We start from the raw sequence: 22084 nt of genomic DNA, 5'->3' as shown, positions 1-22084 counted from the left end.
GCATGTAAAGCTTTCTGTGGTAATAATATTCTTAGCTCTGTAGAATAAAGGTAAATATACTTCTTCCTAGATCGTAACCCCTTGAAGTTAGGTATTGTGTTTATTCTCTTGAACTCTCCCAAGTTCTGCCCCGTTCTACACACAGTTAATGCTCAGTAAATACCATGGATTAAGATACCTGCTCAAGGGATCAATGCCACATCTTGTGATTTTATCTGTACCATTATCTCAAGTTCCACTTAACATATAGGGAGAAAAACTGAATTCTACAATACGGTAAAATAAGTATAAAATAACTGAGAATTGGAATAGCCTAATGGAGAGACCACAGGTCTGGGAGTCAGAAGGGCCTGGGTTCTAATTCCAGTTTCGCCACTTGTCTGCAGTGTAACCTTGGGTGAGTCACTAAACTTCTCTGTGCCTCAGTTAGCTCAACTGTGAAATGGGGATTAAGGTTGTGAGCCCATACGGGACAGGGACTGTGTCCAACTTGATAGGGTAGGTAGCTTGTACCTACCCTAACTCTTAATACAGTGTAAGCACTTATCAAATACCATTAAAAAAGACCCAACTAGAATCATTATCATTAAGCTAATTACAAACAAAAGTTAAAATATGGTTCTTATATTTAACCTTGTATACCTTTTAACAGACCCCTAATATTCTCTTCACAATGTAGACTCTATGGTGGCTATAAAAGGAAAAATGATTTCATCTTTACATATTTTCTTCTTAGATAATTCATTTTATTTCTGTAATGAAAATTTCTACAATATGCTTTATATTCTTTCTGATTAAAAGGGGCTCATTTCATATGCATAGAAATTGCAACAGACTATAAATTAGACTCTAAACTGCTATTCAATAGTAAAACTTCTAAACAGAAGATTTTATAATCTCATGAACTTTTGGGATATCATTTTCCCAATTTTTGCAAATGTGGAGTGACTTTTGTTATTGAGTAAAATCTGTGGCTTGATATTCCTTTTTCATTATATATCTCCTTCCATTTCTGTATTTAGATTACATTTTAGTTCTTTTTTTGTATGTGATTGAACTGAAAGTTCAAACAAGTGATTCACTGCCATAGAATAGGTTACTGGTTTATTAATATTTTAACATTTTCCTTTGACAAACATTAGAGCAATTGCAGTTAAATAAAGGAATTAGAAATAAACTGCTTTTGGATATAAGCTGTATAATTGTTATCTAATAAAAAACCTTATTTTGAAAGAAATTAAAAGCAGCATTTCCCCTATTCCAGTAGGGTTTCTTGCCTATATGAATAAGTGCTAAAAATCCATTTTTTTGTGTAGAGCTAAAATCCATCGGAAATAAAAAATATTTTGACTGTTTTGGAGACTATTTCTTGTAAAGCTTTTTTGGGTTGTGAGAATAAAAGGTGTGTTTAAGGAGCATTAGCAAGGAAAATCTTAAATGCCATCACAAACCTCAACAATACCTATCATAAACATTCTTCTTAGTGTTGTGATAACTTCAAAGTTATCTGAAAAAGGATGACAGGATTAATTCAGTCATATCAGCTATATGTTGCAATATAGAAACTTCTTTATATATTGAAAATAACATCTTAACTAGATTAATTGTATTGAGGAAAAATATATTTCTAAAGTTCCAAATCGTTTAATTATTTCCTATTCCACATAAAAAAGTAATTTTCTCCTAGGGGAAAATAATTACTTAACTACTATTACATATTCATTGGCACCCACAGCCTCTCAGACAAAAAAAAATGTCATGAAAAGGAAGTTGAGAGAGCTTGTTGAAGATAAATTCTCAAAAATCACTAAAGTGGAAGATTTCAACCTTTAAATGATTCTTGCAAAAATTAACATATGCCCTTTCTCTGTTAATTTTATTCTCATATTTCTGATTGATTTCCTTACCTGAAAGACTAGTCTATTTGGTCAGAAACTGTTAAGTACTAAAGCCCCATAGTGGCTACTTTTCTAAGAATGGACAAATTTCTTCTTCGGAGTTTATAAATGACCATTCTTTATTGCTCTTTTCTAACTGTGAGGTTCCATCTAAATAAGGGATGTTTTAATTTCCATTAATTCAAATTTATTTAATATAAAACCCAATTTCCCCATTGTAAAAAGTGGAGAAATAGAAGTATGCATGTGACTTGTATAATATCATGTAGTGTTCTGAAAAGGTAACTCAGGAAATGCAACTTTGATAAGGACCCATAATCTCATATATTAGCCTTTTTGTTGTTATCTACTCCCAAATTTATAACCACTTCATTTAAATTTGAAAAAGATCATCTCACACCCACAAACCATCTGCTGGTTTTTGACACTGCAGTGAAGTCATAATGGTTCTCTGTTAATGACAGCACAGTCTGTTGCCATAGAAATGGTGTTGGTGTCATGATCTCAGGTCTGGATTACCAGTCTTTTACAGGATCTCTTCTGTAAATTTATATTTTTCCTGAAAGACATCTGAGCATAATAGTAAAGGTCAGTCTGAAAATCACACAGTGATATATTACTAATCATGGAGAGCCTTTAACATTTTCAAAGTGAATGGTTGTGTAAAATGCTTCAGAAACTGCATCTGGTGTTGTGTGTGAAGACATCTGGTATTACCATTTTCTAACTAACTAGTTCCAAAAAGAAAATACTTTATTCTACTCTTCTCAAATTCCCAAGTACAGGGCATGGAAGAGTGACTAGAGGGCTATGAAAGCAAAGACTGTTGGTTAGTTACTTGCTGGGTTGACAATTTTGATGGAAGGGTTGGTTTTAGGTACTAAATCATTCTCTCTAGTTATGTCTTTCTCTGTGACCCTCAGTAGAACCAATCCTCATTTCAAATCAAAATCAAATAAATCCTTAACAGGTCTAATGTTTTTACCACATTAGCACCCAGGTGGGTTTTTTTTCCTTTTTATCTTCATATTTGAGGTGGAAACTGCCTATTTCAACTAATGCAATTGGATTTATTTGCAAAGAGATTGTGTTTTCCGTATGTCTTAAAATTAATCTGATTGACAGTCATGGTTGGGTTTAAACGACTTTGTACTCCTTACCTTCCCATTAATAACAATAACAATTGTATTTGTTAAGCCAAACAATTTTCTAAGAGCTCAGTTAGACAGTCTAAAGGGAAGGAAGAAATGTTCCCTCACTTTACAGGAAACTGAGGCCCAGAGAAGGTATATCAATAATCCTAGATAATACAGCAGGCAAGTGGCAGATCCAAGCTTTGCAATCCTGTCTCCTGACTTCCAGGCTCTTGCTCCTTTCACTAGGCCATGCGACATCTTTCCAGCAACTTGTAAACTCTAGGATTTTCTAGGAAAACAACTAGGGCAGTGGTATGGTCAGGGAACAAGATTTAGAAATGACAAGGCTCAATGGCCTAAAGGCAAACATGGAGATATCACTGATGATGATTTTTGAGGGTTCAGAGACAGGATTTCTGAGGCCTAACTAGAGTATGGTTGAGAAATCATTTCTATTAGTGATTAATTGAATGAGAGGTCCACGCAGTCAACGCCCTCCAAATGTTTCTAAGAGACCTTCCCTGAGTAAGCCTTCATTCCCCTAGTCACTTGACCTTCTGTCACCCATTCATTTAAATCTGTGCCTCTCAGGCACTTGATATTCACCCGACCCAAGCCTGGGAAGGCCTTTTGGAGGAGATGTGCCCAAGACCAATTGGTTTTTATCTAGAATTTGGGCAAGAATATCTCCACTTATATATAAAAATCCCCAGCTTCTTATGCCTAGGGAAGAAGCTGAGGTTGAAGTAGTGACAATGACACTTATTCAGCACTCATTTTGTAAATGGTAATTGAGTTATTTGTCCTCAGTGATAAAGCAAGCTACATGTTGAGTAAAGATTACAATTTCTAGCCTATGAGATCTAGCCCTCGTATCTTCAAGAAAATGTCAAAGTGATTCTACCTCACTAATTGTATTTTTAAAAAATATTCTTGTCATTTTATGCTGTCGGGTCATTTCTCTCTCCCAGAATATGTCTCTCCCAGAGTGCCCCATCTCCATCTGCAATCATTCTAGTGGTGTATCCATACTTCTTCTTTCTTGGTAAAATACGGAAGTGGTTTACCATTGCTTTCTTCTGCGCAGCAAACTTAAGTTTCTGCCCTCGTCTCTCTCTCCCATGCCACTCTGCCCAGCACAGTTGAGTTTTGACTTGAAACAGATTGCTTCCACACCCTAGCCACTGCCCAAGCTAGGAATGGAATGGGTATGTCTCTGTTTGATTCTCCCTCCTGTAGCTGAGACCGGTAGAATATTGGCAACTCTCCAGGTCCAATCCTGAGAGGGGTAAAATTATTCAGTTTTTACTAAATAGCTTAGTCTTTCTAAAAATTGTCTTTTCCTACCTTCAAAACCTCCTCTTCTTACTTTTATGATGCTATTGACTGAGGTGAAATGCTAATTCTCTCCCACACATCACTTTGACAGTCCCTCAACTGCCACCTCCACCAGCGTATTGTAGGCAGTATCTTCAGTTTTACTTCAGGAGAGGAAGATGTTGTTTTTTTTAAACTGAGAGAGGTCCTTTGATGTTGCTTTGAAACTTTTAGTAAATATTTTCATTTTCCAGGAGTTTGACATTCATCCCTAATAATGATTTGGGTAGCCCGTGATACCATGGCTTCCTTTACTAGTGAAAATTTGGAATATGTCAAAACAGATTAGTCCAGCAATATGAATGGGGCATAACATGGTATTATGAATATTCTTCACTTCTCCCTGTCAGATAATAGGGGTTCAATAAATAAGGTATCAAGGCTTAGATGTTGGATGCTCTTTTACTCAGTAAATGCAATATTATTTTGGGGACTCTGCTTACACCTCCTAAAATATTCTATCCATGGGTAACTTGATTTGTTATTGAATATCTGCACAAGTTATATGGAATGCTGACCACATACCTTGTCACAAATAAGGAGAGTGAAGGAAGCATATATGAGAGGAATTAACTGAACATATCTGGCTGAAGTCGGGGGTCAGAGCAAAACCAACAGAGCATAGAGAGGAAACTCAGAGCAAGCAAGAAATCTGAGGAAGGGACTCTAAAAGAGCAGAAAGGCCAGGGAAAGATGTCTCGAGGGGCAGAGAAGGGGAATCCCAAAAGACCAAAAAGGTAGAGAAAAGTGACATTCAGGAGTCAAGATGACTGACAAGCAGCTAAAAACTGAGTTAAACAATGGCCTTAAAATGGAGAAGGGTGTTGACTGTCAAGTGGGAATTCTCAAATTCTCTCTGTTTCTGCTTGTTATCTACAGTGTCAAGGGCCATATCAATACATACTCTCAAAGAAAGGATAGAAGGATTTTGCAACAAAGAATTAAACATGGTTGAATTTTTAAAGCACATCTAACATTATTTACTGAAACACATAGTCTATTTTTGCAAGTAATGAAACTATTCACATGACAAATTAACATTTCTGCCAATATATTCAGCCTTTCCAAAATACATATTCAGTCTTTTCAACAGATTCTGACTTTCTCTGTCAAGAAAACAGGTATGTATTGTTTATTTCTATGATTTGTAAGTGAAGTATATTTATCAGTAACTGGAATTATGACATTGAGTCCATAGATGGCCTGTAGCAGAATCTCATTTCATTGCCATTGATTCAATAAAACTTAAATACACACTCCTCTTTGACTTCATGCCTTTCAATATTTTCTTTATAGTCAATATAAAGAGTTTATTGTTAATGAGAAACAGTTTCATTTTGAAGGAAAATCACCCATCATCCATTAGAATACAAACTTGAAATTCCCTTCAGTCATATACCATCCTGAATGGCCCTACTCTTGGCTAGTCTAAGAAGTGTTAGGCCTGGTTGGTACTTGGCTGGGAACCCGCCAGCACGTATTAGGTGCCTTAGGCTTTTGTGCATGAGATGACAAATAATATCTCCTGCTTTCTAGACTGCGAGCCCGTTGTTGGGCAAGGGATTGTCTCTGTTGTTGAATTGTACTTTCCAAGAGCTTAGTACAGTGCTCTGCACACAGTAAGCGCTCAAAAAATACAGTTGAATGAATGAATAAATGAATAATAGGGAACAGTGCCTTATAGTTTACTGCAATAGTTTTGAAGACTCACTCTTACCCCACAGCTGTAGAAGAGGTATGAGTTTGATAAAGATGGCATTATAGTTAGAGCCCCCTTTTTTTTCATTTCATTGTCTCTTTTTCTGGGAATTTGTTAGGACTTATTACCAAGTCTATAAATATGGAAAAAAAATAATTTTGTTTTATGAGACCCTTTCCTTCTCTTTCCCTGCTGGCATTCCAGGCAACTGCTGGCTTCTCCCCTAGCAGTGTCTCTTTTTAGTAAGTGCTTACTAAAGTGTTCTGTACACAGTAAGTGTTCAGTAAATACCACATAGTGATTGATTCTTAAGGTGACAGGAGCATCGGAGAATGGACTGAAGGGGATTTCAGTCTGGAAGGGTGGTTAACTGATGTTCTCATTGGTTTTGATCAGATGATCTTTCCACCCCCAACATGAAAGACATTGAGACTCTATGTAAATTGAATGGGGTGACAAGGGAACTATGAAGAGTCATATTGCAGTGTAGCATAGTGGATAGAGATTAGGCCTGGGAGTCAGAAGAACCTGTTTTCTCATATCAGGTCTGCCACTTGTCTCCTGTGTGACTTTAGGTATGTCACTTCTTTGTGCCTCAGTTACCTCATCTGTAAAATGGGGATTGAGGCTGTCCCATGAGAACAGGGACTGTGTCCCACCTGATTTTCTTGTATCCACGCCAGTGCTTAGTATAGTGCCTGGCACATAGTAAGCGCTTAGCACATATGACAATCATTATTAATAATAATAATGTTGGTATTTGTTAAGCACTTACTATGTGCAGAGCACTGTTCTAAGCATTGGGGTAGATACAGGGTGATCAGGTTGTCCCACGTGGGGCTCACAGTTTTACAAAGGAGGTAACTGAGGCACAGAGAAGTTAAGTGACTTGCCGACAGTAACACAGCTGACAAGCGGCAGAGCCGGAATTTGAACCCATGACCTCTGACTCCCAAGCCCGTGCTCTTTCCACTCAGCCACACTGCTTCTATTACTATTATCCAGTCGCTGTTATCACTTTCCTTATCTTGTTTGACAAATATGACTGTTAGGAGCAGAATCCAGTCAGAAACTAGGTGGGTTTGACTGACTAAAGATGGGATGCAGTGTGGAAGTGCTCCTCTGCACTCCCCTCTTCAAAGCCCTACCGCGAGCTCACCTCCTCCAGGAGACCTTCCCAGATTGAGCCGTCCCTTTCCCTCTGCCCCTCCTCCCCTCCCCATTCCCTCTACTCCATCCCTCTGCCTTACCCCCTTCCCCTCCCCACAGCACTTCTGTATATTTGTATATATTATTGTATATATTATTTATTACTCTATAGTATTAATGATGTGTATATATCTATGATTCTATTTATCTATTTTGATGGTATTGATGCCTAACCACTTGTTCTGTTCTGCTGTCTGTCTCCACCTTTCAGACTGTGAGCCCACTGTTGGACAGGAATTGTACATTCCAAACACTTAGTAAAGTGCTCTGCACACAGCAAGCACTCAATAAATATGATTGAATGAATGAATGAAAAGTGGAGATTTTGCAGATTCGTCCACCCCAAAACCTGAGATAAAAGGGGAAAACAGACAATTGAGTCATGATACTGGGGTGTTGGAACAGGGCAGAATTTGTAAAAGGGCAAAGCATTGAGAGTCTCATGGATGTGTTTACATTGTGTAAATTAAAGTTGTATTTTGGGACTCAGGGTGAAGAGGGCCTTAACACAATCAAGTATTCCTGCTCATGCATACTCTGCACATGCTAGGGATCTGTTCATTTAGCATTTTCAGAATCACATAAGCATAAATATAAGCCAGAGTGACCTTTACTGGACATTCTGAAAAATCTCTCTCAGCTCAGTGGGGCCATGACATATGTGTTAGTTTTAAATGGGAAAATCATTTTACAGAAGAGAATGGGAACTCTAGAGAATAAAGATTGGCATCAGAAAGGATTGAAAAAGAACATTCCAATCCTTCTGTCCTTTTGGATGAAATGCATATCTTCAAAATATGATGAGTAAATAGATCATTTCAGAGAGTTACATTAGAGATGTTAGCACAAATATCTATTTATTTGTCTTTTCAAAGAATGGTATTTTAAATGTTCTATGTAGAGTGCTAGAAGAGATTGCAGGGTCATGTTTCCTAAAGTGGAAAATGCAATTAAAGAGGGCACCATGGCTTTTGTGAAATCGATGGGTAGAATGTCATGACAATGGTACATCAGGCTTCGTAATATCAGCCTCCTAATTTATCTCCATTCCTCCAGCTTTTCCTTTCCAGTCCAGTCATTTGCTGCTTGACTCAATTTTCTAAATCATTCAATCATATTTATTAAGCACTTACTGTGTACAGAGCATCACACTAAGCACTTGGGAGAGTACAGTATAACAGAGCAGGCAGACATGTTCCCTGTCAACAACGAGCTTACATTCTAGAGGGTGAGCATGTTGTTCTGTACCTACATCTCCACTCATCAAAAGCTCCAATTTTGAACCATTTCTTTCTGCCTCAAGCAGAAATTCCTGACCTTTAACTTTAGTCTCCCATAGTTCTTGCCTCTCATGCTTAATTTGCCACTGTGACACTTCCTTGACTCTTCTGCTTTAACCTTCACTTACATCCTTTCTCTTTTCTGAAACTCTTCCCCTTACAATCCACCAGGCCTAGTTCTGCCAATCTTCAAAACCCTTATGAAATCCTATGTCCTCAAGGAGGTCTTACTCCATTAATTTCTCCCCAGCTATTGCTTTACTGTTTTTGAGGTTGGGAAGAATAGATAAGGGAGTTTGACGTTGGCTATTCAGTGTTGGGAGGTGAAGTTTCATTAAAGAAGAAGAGCAGAATGACAGGAAAGCAGCAGGTTCAATTGGTTGTGTTGGCAGATTTGTTAAAATTATTTACAAATGTATTTCTGATGGGAGAGTTGGGAATGATGTCCAGATCCAATACTCTAAAAATGTATGTGTTTTAGCATAGGAAGCGTATGTTGAAAATCAAGGAATAATCTGAGTTTTACACCAATTAGTAGAGATTATTTTCAGTGAGCATTGATTTTTTTTTTTTACATGTCAGACCAAGAAACTGAATCAAAATATTTTTCTTAACTAAAGAAAAAGGGACTTAGGTGCAAACTGAGAACACCATACTGTGAAATTGGAAGAGAATCATAATTGGCCATCACATAAGTATCTTGCCATTTTTTTCTGTAAAATAGACAAACTGGAACAGTATTAATGAAGTCGGCTTCAAAGGACCTTAGTTAATTATTCTAGGGGTTGGAAATCTAGCATGAGTCTAGTCTGTTCAAGGTGTGCCAGGCTCTGCATCCATTCAGTTAGAGACAACCAAATGTGATTCTTATAAAGAAACTTTGAGGGTATATCAGTCAGTCAGTGGAGTATATTGAGAACTTACTATACGGAGAGCACTGCATGATGCATCTGGGAGAGTAAAATGTGAGTTGGTGGATATGTTCCCTGCCAAAAAGAGCTTACAGTCTACAGGAATAAATAACAGGTAAGAGAAGCAACAAAATATAAGGCTATGTACACAGATGCAGTAGGGATAGGGTGAGCATCAAAGTGCTTAGTGAGTATGGACTTAATATATACCTAATGCATAAGAGAGGGAGAAAAGGGTGGGGAAATGAGAGATTAATTAGAGAAGGATTCCTGGAAGATATATATTTATAGGGCTTGAATTGGGGTTAGTTGTTGTCTGTTGCATATGAAGGAGTGGGGAGGAGTTCCAGCAGGAAGGGTGGTGTGAGCAAGAGGTCAACAGGGAAAAAGAGATCGAGCACAGTAAGTAGGGTGGTGGTAGAAGAGAGAAGTGTGCAGGCTGAGTCACAGTGGGAGAGGAACCAAGATGTATAGCAGAGAATGGTCTAATTGAGTGTGTTAAAATTTATGCTGAGGAGTTTCTGCTAGATAAAGAGATAGATGTGAAACAATTGATGGTTTTTGAAGAGTGGAGACCTATAATAATAATGTTGGTATTTGTTAAGTGCTTCCTATGTGCAGAACACTGTTCTAAGCGCTAAGGTAGATACAGCATAATCAGGTTGTCCTACGTGAGGCTCACAGTGTTAATCCCCATTTTACAGATGAGGTGACTGAGGCCCAGAGAAGTTAAGTGACCTGCCCATAGACACACAGCTGACAAATGGCAGAGTTGGGTTGGAAAATATGGAAAATATATGTATGGAATATGGAAAATATATGTATGGAAAATATAAGCTCCTTGTGGACAGGGGACATGTCTACCAACTCTTTTATATTGTACTTTGCATTCAGTAAGCACTCAATAAATAAGATGGATTGAATGGCTGTTTAGAAAGAGTAAATTATAGACTGAAGAGAGTAGTGAGTATTGACAGGGGAGGGGAGAGACTTGATAATAATAATAATAATAATGTTGGAATTTTTAAATCGTTTATTATGTGCAGAGCACTGTTCTGAGCGCTGGGATAGACACAGGGGAATCAGGTTATCCCACATGGGGCTCACAGTCTTAATCCCCATTTTACAGATGAGGTCACTGAGGCACAGAGAAGTTAAGTGACTTGCCCACAGTCACATAGCTGACAAGTGGCAGAGCTGGGATTCAAACCCATGACCTCTGACTCCCAAGCCCGGGCTCTTTCCACTGAGCCACGCTGAGGAAGGGAGGTCAGCAAAGAGGTTTACAGAGTAGTAGAGATTAAATATGACAAGGGCTTGGACCAGTGTTGACAAGGGCTTGGACCAGTGTGGTAGCATGTTGAAGATAGAACCAATAGGATTAAGTAACTGATTGAATATGCTGATTAAAGGAGAAAAATGAGCCAAAGATAATCCAAGGAACCAGCTTGTGAGATGGGAAGTATGACGATGTTGTCAAGAGAGACGGGGAAGTTGGATGGAGAAGAGGGTTTGGATGGGAAGGTAAGAAGTTCTGTTGTGGATATGTGAAGTTTAAAATGCTGGTGGGACATCCAAGTAAAGATGTCTTAACAGCAGGAGGAAATGCAAAGCTGTGAAAGCCGGTCAATTGACCGAAGGAATATAAATGGAGGCTGGCAGGGGACCCAGAGCTGATCCTCAAAGGACCCCCACATGTGGAGGCAGGAGGAATAGAAATTGGCAAAAGAGAGGATAAACAGTAACTGCTTATCAAGATGTTGCCCTTCTCTTGAGGCTGCTACCTGGTTACGACCATTTGTCTAACATCTTTCTCTATAAAATAGACACAGCTAATTCAATCTTTGAGCTTCTCAAATATCTCCTTTTCATCAGTGAAGTCACTTTTTAACCCATCTTTGCAAATTGTTTCCTGAGTCCACTTTGGACATAATTGAAAAGTCTTTAGTGGTTATTACCTTTGGATTCTCTTGAAAGTGGCTGTCCAAACTACTTTGGGACCCACCTAATTTCTCATATATATCTGACCCTCCACGCTTTATGGATTTTTCTGTTGTCTCCCAGGTGAGTGTTCCATTATGGGCATTATGTGAAGGATAATGTTTCCTTCTGATGATCTTTTTTGCCCTGCCAGTTATCTATGCAATGTTCCTATTTGTACACCCTTTTCGAGGGGATGTGTTCTTTATACCTATTTCACTTGGGTTTCTAAGATTGTGTATTTCAACAGTTTGGAGCATCAAATAAGTCTCTTGTTTGTCCACAATTCTTCTCAGCTCTTTGGGGAGTTTGCTTATTTGTTTTATTTGTCTTTGCATATTTTTTTTGGTGTGGGCCCCTTTCCCCTCCAGAATGTTTAATTTAGATGAGTGTCATTACTGTAGGTGGCTCTCTGACCTATATATCCTGCATTAGTCCCTGTCCATTACTCCACATTAAATACAGGCCATTTATCGTTCCTTGTTGGCTTTGTGATTATCTATCTAAGAAGTAATTTATCCTATCAATCAGTCAATCTTACTTAGTAAGCATTTACTGTTTTCAGAGCACTGAACTAAGCATTTGGCAAAGTACAATATATATACAGTGTTGGTAAACACCATCACTGCCCACGCAAGTTTACAATCTCTAGGGAAGTTTACAAAGTCTCACCTTCCTTTCTTTTTCTGATGAGTTATTCACTCAATCAACGAGTGAGTAAATGTAGTGTCCCATTTACAGTTTCCACGACCTGTTTATATTTCCTGAATATTTTCCTCTTCCCAGTCAGGTGTTCTTCATGATCATTTTGTTTACTCTTGGGAAATCTATCCAAAGGCATTCCATGGCAGGATTTATCAGCTAAGACTTCTGTATTATTACTATTTTGTTGTCCTTAAACTATTGTACACATTCTGGCCTATGCCTTCACCCTTGTTTCAATAAAGAGGTTTTAGCCTGGTAGCCCTATAGCCCATTGATTTTCTTCCTTTCATCATATTTCAAAGATGCCAATTATGTCAAAGTGCTTACTACTTCTAACATTTATTTATTTTGACCTTCTTGTTTTGCCTTTTTTCCACATCTGCCTGTTCCCCTTTGATAATCAGTAGAACCTGCCCTCCATACGTTTCGTTAAATACTTCATTTGATTTCCTTCAGATTCCACCAGCATTCCCAAGACCTTCCTCATTCTCTGGATTTGTGTCAATCTGGGTGTTTTGTGCTTTCCTAACCACCAATTTACCCTCAAGTTTAGTTTCTTGGAGGTTTTTTATGGTATTGTTTAAGAACATACTATATGCCAGGCCAGGCACTGTGGTTTATACAAGATAAATAATTTGAACACAGTCCATGTCTCAGTCTTAATCTCCATTTTACAGATAAAATAATTAAGGCACAGAGAAGTTAAATGAATTGACCAAGGTCACACAGCACCCAACCCATGTCTTTTCTGACTCCCAGACCTTTGCTCTATCCACTAGGAAACACTGCATTTCTGGTTTTCAGTTTTAAAATTTGAGTTTTCTCATTTTCTTCATCTAAACTAGCACTGTCACTTCCAGAAAACAGGGCAAATCAAAAAGCAGCATTATGAAAAAAGCTGATTAAATTACCTGTGAAAAATAAGACCACCTACTTCTGGGTTGGCCAACATTTGACAAGTATACTCCAAAAGCAAGAGCAGGATGCTTAGAGAAACAATATACCAGTCAATGATGTACATTGGAGAATTGAATTTTGGATTTGATCCAGAAGACCCTGAACAGATTATGAAGGAGGAGGAAGGAATAATAGTAATAATAACTGTGGTATTTGTAAAGTACTTACTATGTGTCAGACACTATACTAGCAATTCTGTAGGAGATTTAGTCTTTGTTGTTTGGTAAACATAAACAATACATAAGGTAATGGGAAAATGGGAGGATGTGAAAAAGAGAAAGGAGATTAAATATATGAGGGTGAAAAGAACAAACACATAAGAACAGATTGAAAGAGAAGTGAGATCTTGAGAGAAGGATAGTTTGTTTTAAAGATTCAAGCTTTTTCCTTTTGACCACATACCTTTGGGAGTTTCCTCGTAGAAATGTACGGGGAACTCTGCAAACAATTGTTCAAACTTCATTCCTCAAAATAAGATGGTTTAATCATATAATAATTAAACTATATGGCTTAATTTTGAAAATAATTTTTCCATTCAATTTACGTTTTTTACAGCTGGATTTACATATACAAGAATTGAAATTTAAAAGGCAAAGCTGAAAGATTTAATGGACAAATGAAAAAACCAGCTACCTATTACTTTGGCCCACCTATCCACAGGTATTATTCAGGCAATAATAGGAAAATCTACCAGCAGAGCAGTAAGAAAGGGAGCTTTGCCAGACCTGTATAACTCCTCTCATAAAATTGGTTCTATCAAGAAATAATAATAATTCTTGTATTTGTTAAGCACTTTCTATGTACCAGGTACTGTTCTAAATGCTGGGAAAGATACAAGATAATTGGGTTGAACACAATCCCTGTCCCATATGGGGCTCACAATCTTCATCCCCATTTTATAGATGAAGGACCAAGACGCAGAGAAGTTAAGTGACTTCCCCAAGGTCACACAGCAGACAAGTGATGAAGCTGGGATTAGAACCCATGACCTTCTAACTCCCAGACCTGGGCGCTATCCATTAGACCAACTTGCTTCTGTTGGCCACGCTATAATGATAACAATAATCATCACATTCTAGGTGCCACACACTGTACCAAGCACTGAGGTATACCCAAGATGATCAGGAAAGACACAGTCCCTGTCCAACGAGAGGCACACAGTTAAAATAAGAAGGAGAACAGGTATTCTCCATTTTACGGGTGAAAAAACTGAGGCACGGAGAAGTTAAGTGACTTGTCCAAGGTCACAATACTAGCCACAGTTTATGTGGGTTCCAAGAACAAACTCCTTCTAGAAACTCTCATGGCTGATGAGAAATTCAGCCCAAGCTAGAAGAATGTTCAGGAAATGTAGCTTTTATCTTCCTTCCCTGATAATCATAATGACAACAATATTTCTATTTGTTAAGTGCTCACTATGTTCCAGGAGCTGTACCAGAGTCACACAGCAGGAAAGGGGTGAAGTCAGGATTAGAACCCACATCTTCTCTCAGAGCTGGGATCTTTCCACTATTACCACACCACTTTTCTTGTTCATTTCCATCAAGACTAAGTGTTTTTATCAATTCAAGAGTCACTTGATCAACCATATTTATTGAGCACTCACTATGTGCAGAGCACTGTACTACCCTCTTGGAAGAGTACAAAATAACAGAGTTAATAGACACATTCCCTGCCTATAAGGAGCTTAAAGTCTAGAGTTTACACAGCTCGAACCAGAGATTTAAATTTATCTCTTGCAATACTAATGAATTCATTACAGTATTTATGTTTACTATGTGCCACGTGCAACATTAAGTGCTGGGATAGTTACAAGATAATTGGGGTGGACAAGTCCCTGTCCAACATGGGACTCCTAGTCTAGGGTATCTTATACTTTGAGGTTTAGGAAAGTTGTGGATTTTAAGGTCGAGGAAAGTATGAAGCTGAATGTCAGAGGTGGGAGAATTGAAAGTGAGATACATTTCAGGTGAGCTTGAGTGAAATTATGAGTGGGGAATAGTAGGTGAATTGAGCCCATATTCAAGATGGGGAAATCTGATGGAGAGCCTTGAAGCCAGCGGGATAGAGGTTATAGTTTTATGTGGAGTCTGCACTGTGCATTCTGTAAGCAAACTAGAACCTGTTCAGTACCCTTAGGATAAGCCTGCTGCTCCAGAGCTCTACAAGAAAGAAAATGAAACATTCCCCATGGGACAGTTTCCCTTCATTTCTGGAGGAAAATCTGTTTTGTTGTGAAATCCAGCAAATGCTTAGCTTTCCACAAAACTGGCATTGCTACAATTGTATTTTTTCCTGTTTTGCATGAGAAACAAAATATTTTTTTTTCCTAAACCATCAGGTGGATGGATTTATCTCACTTTCATTTCACTTCCAAATTGAATGTGAAAAAAAATTGCTCTGTAGCTTTTGTCCTGTTTAATACAGCCCAGCCCCATTCTGTGTGGGCTTTTCTAGGCCAGGTGAAGACAGATAGGAGCAGTTTATTGAATGTGGTCCTTCAAGAGCAGAATTGTGAGCCTCTCCTGGCTGACGACTCAAATTCATAATTGTTTTAATCTGGGCACTCCTCCCGCATAACTAAAGCTGTTCTGAAAATTTTTTTGTGACCATCACTTTTCAAGCTTTAATGTTAAAAAGAAAAAATTCCAGCCCTGAATTTGGGGAAAACAGTATTCTTCTGAAAAAAATATGTTGCATTTATACATCTAAATAAAAAAGTGACAAGATGTTGGGAGGGTGAACCTACTAAATTAGAGGAAATTCAAATATAGTTAGCAGAGTCCATCTTTTTAAAAAACTAGTTCTTTCATGAAATTCTATGGAGAGGTGCTGAGAAGGGGTAAACAAGTGAATTGTATTTTTTTTCTGACTACAGCATCAAACTGTGGTAACCAGAGGGAGAGGAAAAAGAGCTGGTAACCCCTAATACCAAACTTCCCATTTGGAGGTGTTTCAACATCCTCTGACTTGCAGTGATGCCTTCATTGACCCAAAAATGTGATCAGCATCAAAGGCTTGAAATTCAGATTAACCACTTTTTTGGATCTTCACCTCCTTCCAGTTTGAACTTGGAATCTCCTCCATGCACAGATCACTAATGAGAAAATCCTTGCTTATGAATTCAGTTCAGAATGGGAGGTTTTTTTTTTCCTTTCCCTTTTGCATAATGTCCGCTTTGAAGTCAGGCAGTCCAAGGAAGTGATTGATCTCAACCAAGTTCATAACTTTTTCAAAGTACTGCCGATATCATTAAATTTTAATTAACCCTTTGAGCTCCTTCTATGATGTAAAGATGAGGGAACATCAAAGGTTTGTATGTTAGAGCTGCAGTGGCAGCTTTTGTGCCCGCCTAGCTTTTTTGAAGCTGTCTAAGCGGCAAATATTTCAGCCTGGTCATCAAGCTCAGTCCTTGTTATCAACTCTGTTCTGCAGTGGCAAAGGTAAAGCTGCATTCTATAGTTATCCTTTCAATCAATGCTATTCAAGCGATTGCATCTTAAACACTCATGAATAAAAATGATATTTCCCAACTACTTAATAGAGTAGTCTGGTAATTAGGAAGTCAATTTAAATCAAAATGCCTAAGTGGAATATTTTGTTGCTTGTCCTTCACCTGCTCATATTCATATTTAGCTTTGTTTTCCAGAATTTTAAAATTGTGTTTTACAATGTTAGAAGGAAAATGTGCATATATGATATTGCCTCCCTACCTGACTTGATAAAGCTCTACACTTCACAATAAGGTCAAACAATCAATATTTACAGAGAACTTGGAAAAGCAAAGTAGAATTAGTGGACACGATCATAATAATTAATGATAAAAATTATGGAATTTGTTAAGCACTTATGTTCCAAGCGCTGTTCTGATCACTGCGTTATTTCCAAGTTAATCAGTTTGGACACAGTCCTTGTACCACATAGTACTCACAGTCTTAATTCCCATTTTACAGATGGGACACAGAGAAGTTAAGTAGTTTGCTCGAGGTTGCTTAATGTGTGCAGAGTTCTGTACCAAGCACTTGGGAGAATACAATATAACAAAGTCCTACCTTAAAAGAGTTTACAATCTAGTTAGCGAGAAAGACTCTAAAGTAAACTACAGATAGGAAGAAGTGATAGAGAATATAAGTACATAAGTTCTCTGATGGGATGTGAGTATCTAAGTGCTTAGGTAGCATGAAAGAGTTGGTGTAAAAGTGTTTATGAGGGAGGTGGGGAATATGAAGTGGAGAGATTAGAAATTAGATTAGATTAGAATTTCCCAGATTTCCCAGATTTCAGAATAATTTGAAGAAGGGGAGAATGTTGAATGGCCTGTTAGATGTATAGGGTGAAGGAGTTCCAGAAAGATGGGAAGGGCTTGAGCAAGTGGTCAGTAGCAGAAGAAATAAGAAGGAAGCACAGTGAGTAGGTTAATTTAAGAGGAATGAAGAGTGAGAGCTGGTGTATAATAGGAAAAGAGATTGGGTAAATAGGAGGGAGAGAGCTAATTGAGTGGCTTAAAACCAAATGTCAAAAGTTGCAAAGCAGTGGTAAAGCAAGTCTTAGATCAATTTGAAAGTGGATTTTAGAAGCAGGCTTCTCCTACAGAGCACAGAAATCTAACTAGTAATATGAAACTCAGCAGAACTCATAGTTTATACTTTAACAAAATTACAGACAACTTTGAAGCAGTTGAAAAGCAGCATGGCCTAGTACAAAGAGCACAGATCTTTGAGTCAGAGGACCCGAGTTCTAAGGCTGCCACTACCACTTAGGTAAAGCAGTTAACTTCTTTGTACCTCAGTTACCTCATCTGTAAAATGGGGATTAAAAATGTGAAACCCACGTGGGACGTGGACTGTGTCCAACCTGATACCAAGCTTGTATTTACCCAACACTTAATAAAATACCTGGCACATATTAAATGTTAGCAAATATCATTTCAAAAAGGACCTCCAAACTGTGCAATATATTGTTGTTCTTCACATCGAAGATGCCGCTGTTTGTGAAATTCACCTTGGTGCAAGTGTGACTACAGAACTGACAATGTCAGCCACAGTGTGTGCACATAAAGACTATCCCTTGTTGTGCATCATGTTTGATGTTTGTAGTGCCTTGTCATTATAATGTTTGCTATTGATCCTTATGAAGAGTTTCCTCACCAGAGGGGTCCCTTACTTGCCTGCAGTGTGCCATGCTGGTCAATACTGGATGAGGTTGCTCAGACACCTAGGGTACTACCCAGGGGAGCTACAACCTCTTCAGCCTCCAAGTGACCAGTATCCTGGACTACCTTTTCATTTCACCATCAGTAGGATTTGTGCTTCACTTGTATTTTTATCAGTGGGATGGTTTCTGCTGAGCCATTCACAGTCTCTCCCATTTTCCAAAAAGCTAACACGTACCTTGCAAGGCAATTGTCAAAGCACAGAGGCACATCTCCTCCCAGACTAGCCCCACTTTTCCTCATCTCACACTCCCTTCTGTATTTCTGACTTGCTCCCTTTGCTCTCCCCCATGCCTCACCCAACAGCACTAATGCATATATCTGTAATTTTATTCATTTATATTAATGTTTGTTTACTTGTATTGGTGTCTATCTCCCCATCTCTAGACTATAAGCTCCTTGTGGGCAGGGGTTGTCTCTCTTTATTGCTATATTGTACTTACCCAAGTGCTTAGTATAGGGCTCTGCACACAGTAAGCACTTAATAAATATAATTGAATAAATATGATATAAAGGCAATCTGGCTGTTGAATAGTGCATTCCTCTAGACTGTAAGCTCATTGTGGACAGGGAATGTGCCTGTTTATTGTTATATCCTGCTCTCCCAAGCACTTAGCACAGTGTTCTGCGCACAGTTAGCACTCAATAAATACGATTGACTGATTGATTTTGACTGTCCTTTCCCCAGCAGATCTTGATGTGTCCTCATCTGCTTGAGACACTGAAATTAGTGGAGACATTCACATCTGCTCTCCCAGTCACAAGGATCTTCACTGAGAGACCAGCTGTGGTTTATGTCCACTGAACAGAATATTTTGGTGTCAAGTCATCAGTTGCCTCAGCTGGGCTGCCAATTGACTGTGTTTAAAATGGGAAAGCAATTGGTTTGGAATATGGGATTTGCACTTGAATGTTGAAAGGTTGTTGAGGTAATACTAAAAAAATCACACATGAAAAAACCTAACTTAGCTCTATTGGTCACATAATGCCATCTTTGTCAAGGAGTTTATCATCACTCCTTAACCAAGAAAACACAGAAAGAACCTCTAACCACTCAGTCTAAAAGATGTAACTCATTTTGCTATCCTCCCTCTTCCTGGATGTGGGTCTGGCCTTAGTTGTGCTAAGGTAGTATCCATTAAATATGTGGTTCAATTAAGTGACCAAAAAATGCTATCTCAGGTGTGGCATGGGCAGATTCTTCAATCCACATTTCAAAGTCCCTAGCAAGGCAGCTGAGCCACATCTTTGTGTTCTCTCACTCTCACCACCTCCCCCTGCTCATCTACAGGGCAGAACCTCTGTGTGAATGAACATGCTTTCTGGTTTCTGGATCTTTCCTCTAAATTGTGGAGACATGCATTATAACAGGCGCGATTGCTTCTTTTTTTTTTTTTGGAGAAAGGTGAACATTACTTATTTCCAATGGGAAAATGAACGATGAAATCCTTGAGGTCACTTTATTGAAGACTGTGTCTCTTACTTAATGAGATTATGTAATTTACTGAAATAGCATGATCTTGGTTTGCATCTGGAATATCTGGTAGGGATTTAAATGCATTACATTAGGATTTATTATAAGACAAAGATGAGTAATTTAGAAATTATTTCCAGGGCTATTTATTAAATGGAAGGTATATTTTAGACAACTTTGGGGCTCATAACTCCAAACTGTGAAGATTGAAAAAACATGCTAATTATTAAAATACTTTTTTCTCTTAGCTAACCAGAATAGTATTCTGAGTAAACTACATTTGAAGAAATATAAACTCTGAACTATGAATGACTGAAAATGAAGTTGCAAGTGGTAAAAGATGGGTTAATATTTAGAGGCCATTAAGTGCCCTTTTTCACTGTTTGACAATGTAATTGCAATTGCAGGTTGGGGAAGCAGCTGTGTTATTCAGCACTTAGTGCACTTCTAATTTATACCTGAAATACTTTACAAGACTTCTCTTCAAAAAAACTAATTGCATATAGGTCCTCATAATTTTTTACAAGAGGGTGAAGAAATAGTTATCATGCTAATGCCTATCTACCGTTCTTGAAAATTCTCTTCTAAAATAAGTCAATTATGAGAATACAGAATAACAAGCCAAAAACGAGAGAAAAGCCAAAAAGGTTATAGCTTTATATAAAAAAAGTCCAATTAAGGAAAAAATATAAGGTGAAATGTCTGCAAATAGCTTTACAAGAAAGAAATGATTTTGCTCCCCAAATGCAGTAAAATCAGTTATAAAATGAGTTATTTTAATATAATGGGATGAAATCTGGATATAGTGACAAATAGTCAGTAGTTTATAGCAGTCTGCTTAATAATGGGTCTTATTCTCGGGTCTGTTCTGGGAGGACCCATAGCTAACTAAAAACATGCTTATTTGGTGGACATGCCCACAACACATGATTCTCCTTTTAGACTTCCCTTCCAATTTCCCTCATGGAAAATTCATAATATAGTAGGAAAGTCTTTAGGTCTGATCAAGGCATGAAAAATATGTTTTAATTTTTCACTCAGAGTATAAAATGAGGGGACTATGAACTAGGCAAGAGACTTTTGTGATTCATTAAAATCATTCATTCGGTCATATTTATTGAGCATTTACTGTGTGCAAAGCACTGTAATGAGCACTTGGAAGAGTACAACATAACAATAAACAGATACATTCCCTGCCCATAAAGAACTTACAGTCTTCTGTTCCAACTGTAGAAGACCCAGACCACCTACACATGTAGAATTATTGCCAGAAAAGAGAGAGAGAGTGAGTTCCTGGGGAGAGACATTTGGGGGGTTGGGTGAAATACAGGTAATAAAGAATGGGGGGAGGGGAACGAGGAGCCAAATTGGTTAGTTTTCAACCTTAAACCACCAATTTAGAGTTGTATAGCCTGTAAAGTTGAAAGAGTTTCCCAGAGGATTAGAATTGTTCTTTGATACCAGCTTCCAGATCTCTTGCATTATCAAGCATTATTATTATTATATCTATGAAACACTTATTTGCCAAAGCATTATGTTAAGCACTACCTGAAATCAGATCAGGTACAACCCCTCTATTAGACAAGGCGCGTATTTTAAGAAGTAGGGAGAACAGGTATCTAATCTCCACTTTATAGGTGAGGAAATAAGGACAAGTGTCTTGTCCGAGGTCACGTAGCAGTCCAGAAGAAGAACAGTGAATAGATCAAGTGTCTCATGTCTCCTACCCCCAAGCTTCTTCCACTAGGTCACATTTCCACATCCCCCCATAGAGTAGGTTGAACTGTACTAGACCTAATTAGAGCCCCACTGGATTTCAGTGCTGATGGGGATTTAGTGAGGTCCCTCCAATTCTGAGAGAGCCAGTCCTATTACCAGGGAGTAGTTGGAGGATTTAACTTACTTAAGTAGTTGGCGCTTACTCTGTGCCAACCACCATATTAAGTGCTGAGTACCAGCTAATCAGATTGGACACAGTCCTTGTCCCACATGAGGCTCATAGTTTTAATACCCATTTCCCAAATGAGGGTCTTGAGTCACAGAGAAGTGAAGTGAATTGACCAAGATCACAGCAGACAAGTGACAGAGCCAGGAGGAGAAGCTAGGTTCTTCTGCACCCAGGCCTGTCCTCTATCCACTAGGCAATATTGCTTCTTGCTGTTTCTGTTACACAGGGAAATGGTTAAAAAACATCAGTGTGTTCAGCAAACTCTTGCTGATTTCCATACTCTAAGTGAAGGGTATTT

The 22084-nt window shown here is 38.2% G+C and overlaps 1 long non-coding RNA gene and 1 other non-coding gene across 2 annotated transcripts; one reads left to right on the top strand and one right to left on the bottom strand.

Annotated features, from left to right (window-relative positions):
- Positions 1-2384: 2384 nt before the first annotated feature.
- Positions 2385-16688, top strand: LOC114806562. The gene is made up of 3 exons (XR_003754599.2): positions 2385-2486; positions 13708-13812; positions 16031-16688. It is a non-coding gene; the product is annotated as an uncharacterized LOC114806562 (long non-coding RNA).
- LOC114806681 lies at positions 4187-4323 on the bottom strand. The gene has a single exon (XR_003754743.1). It is a non-coding gene; the product is annotated as a small nucleolar RNA SNORA7 (small nucleolar RNA).
- Positions 16689-22084: the final 5396 nt, after the last annotated feature.

This window comes from Ornithorhynchus anatinus, chromosome X1 (assembly GCF_004115215.2).
Source record: "Ornithorhynchus anatinus isolate Pmale09 chromosome X1, mOrnAna1.pri.v4, whole genome shotgun sequence".
Taxonomy (NCBI): domain Eukaryota; kingdom Metazoa; phylum Chordata; class Mammalia; order Monotremata; family Ornithorhynchidae; genus Ornithorhynchus; species Ornithorhynchus anatinus.
The sequence above is the reverse complement of the archived record's forward strand: the minus strand, read 5'-3'. Positions and strand labels throughout refer to the sequence as shown.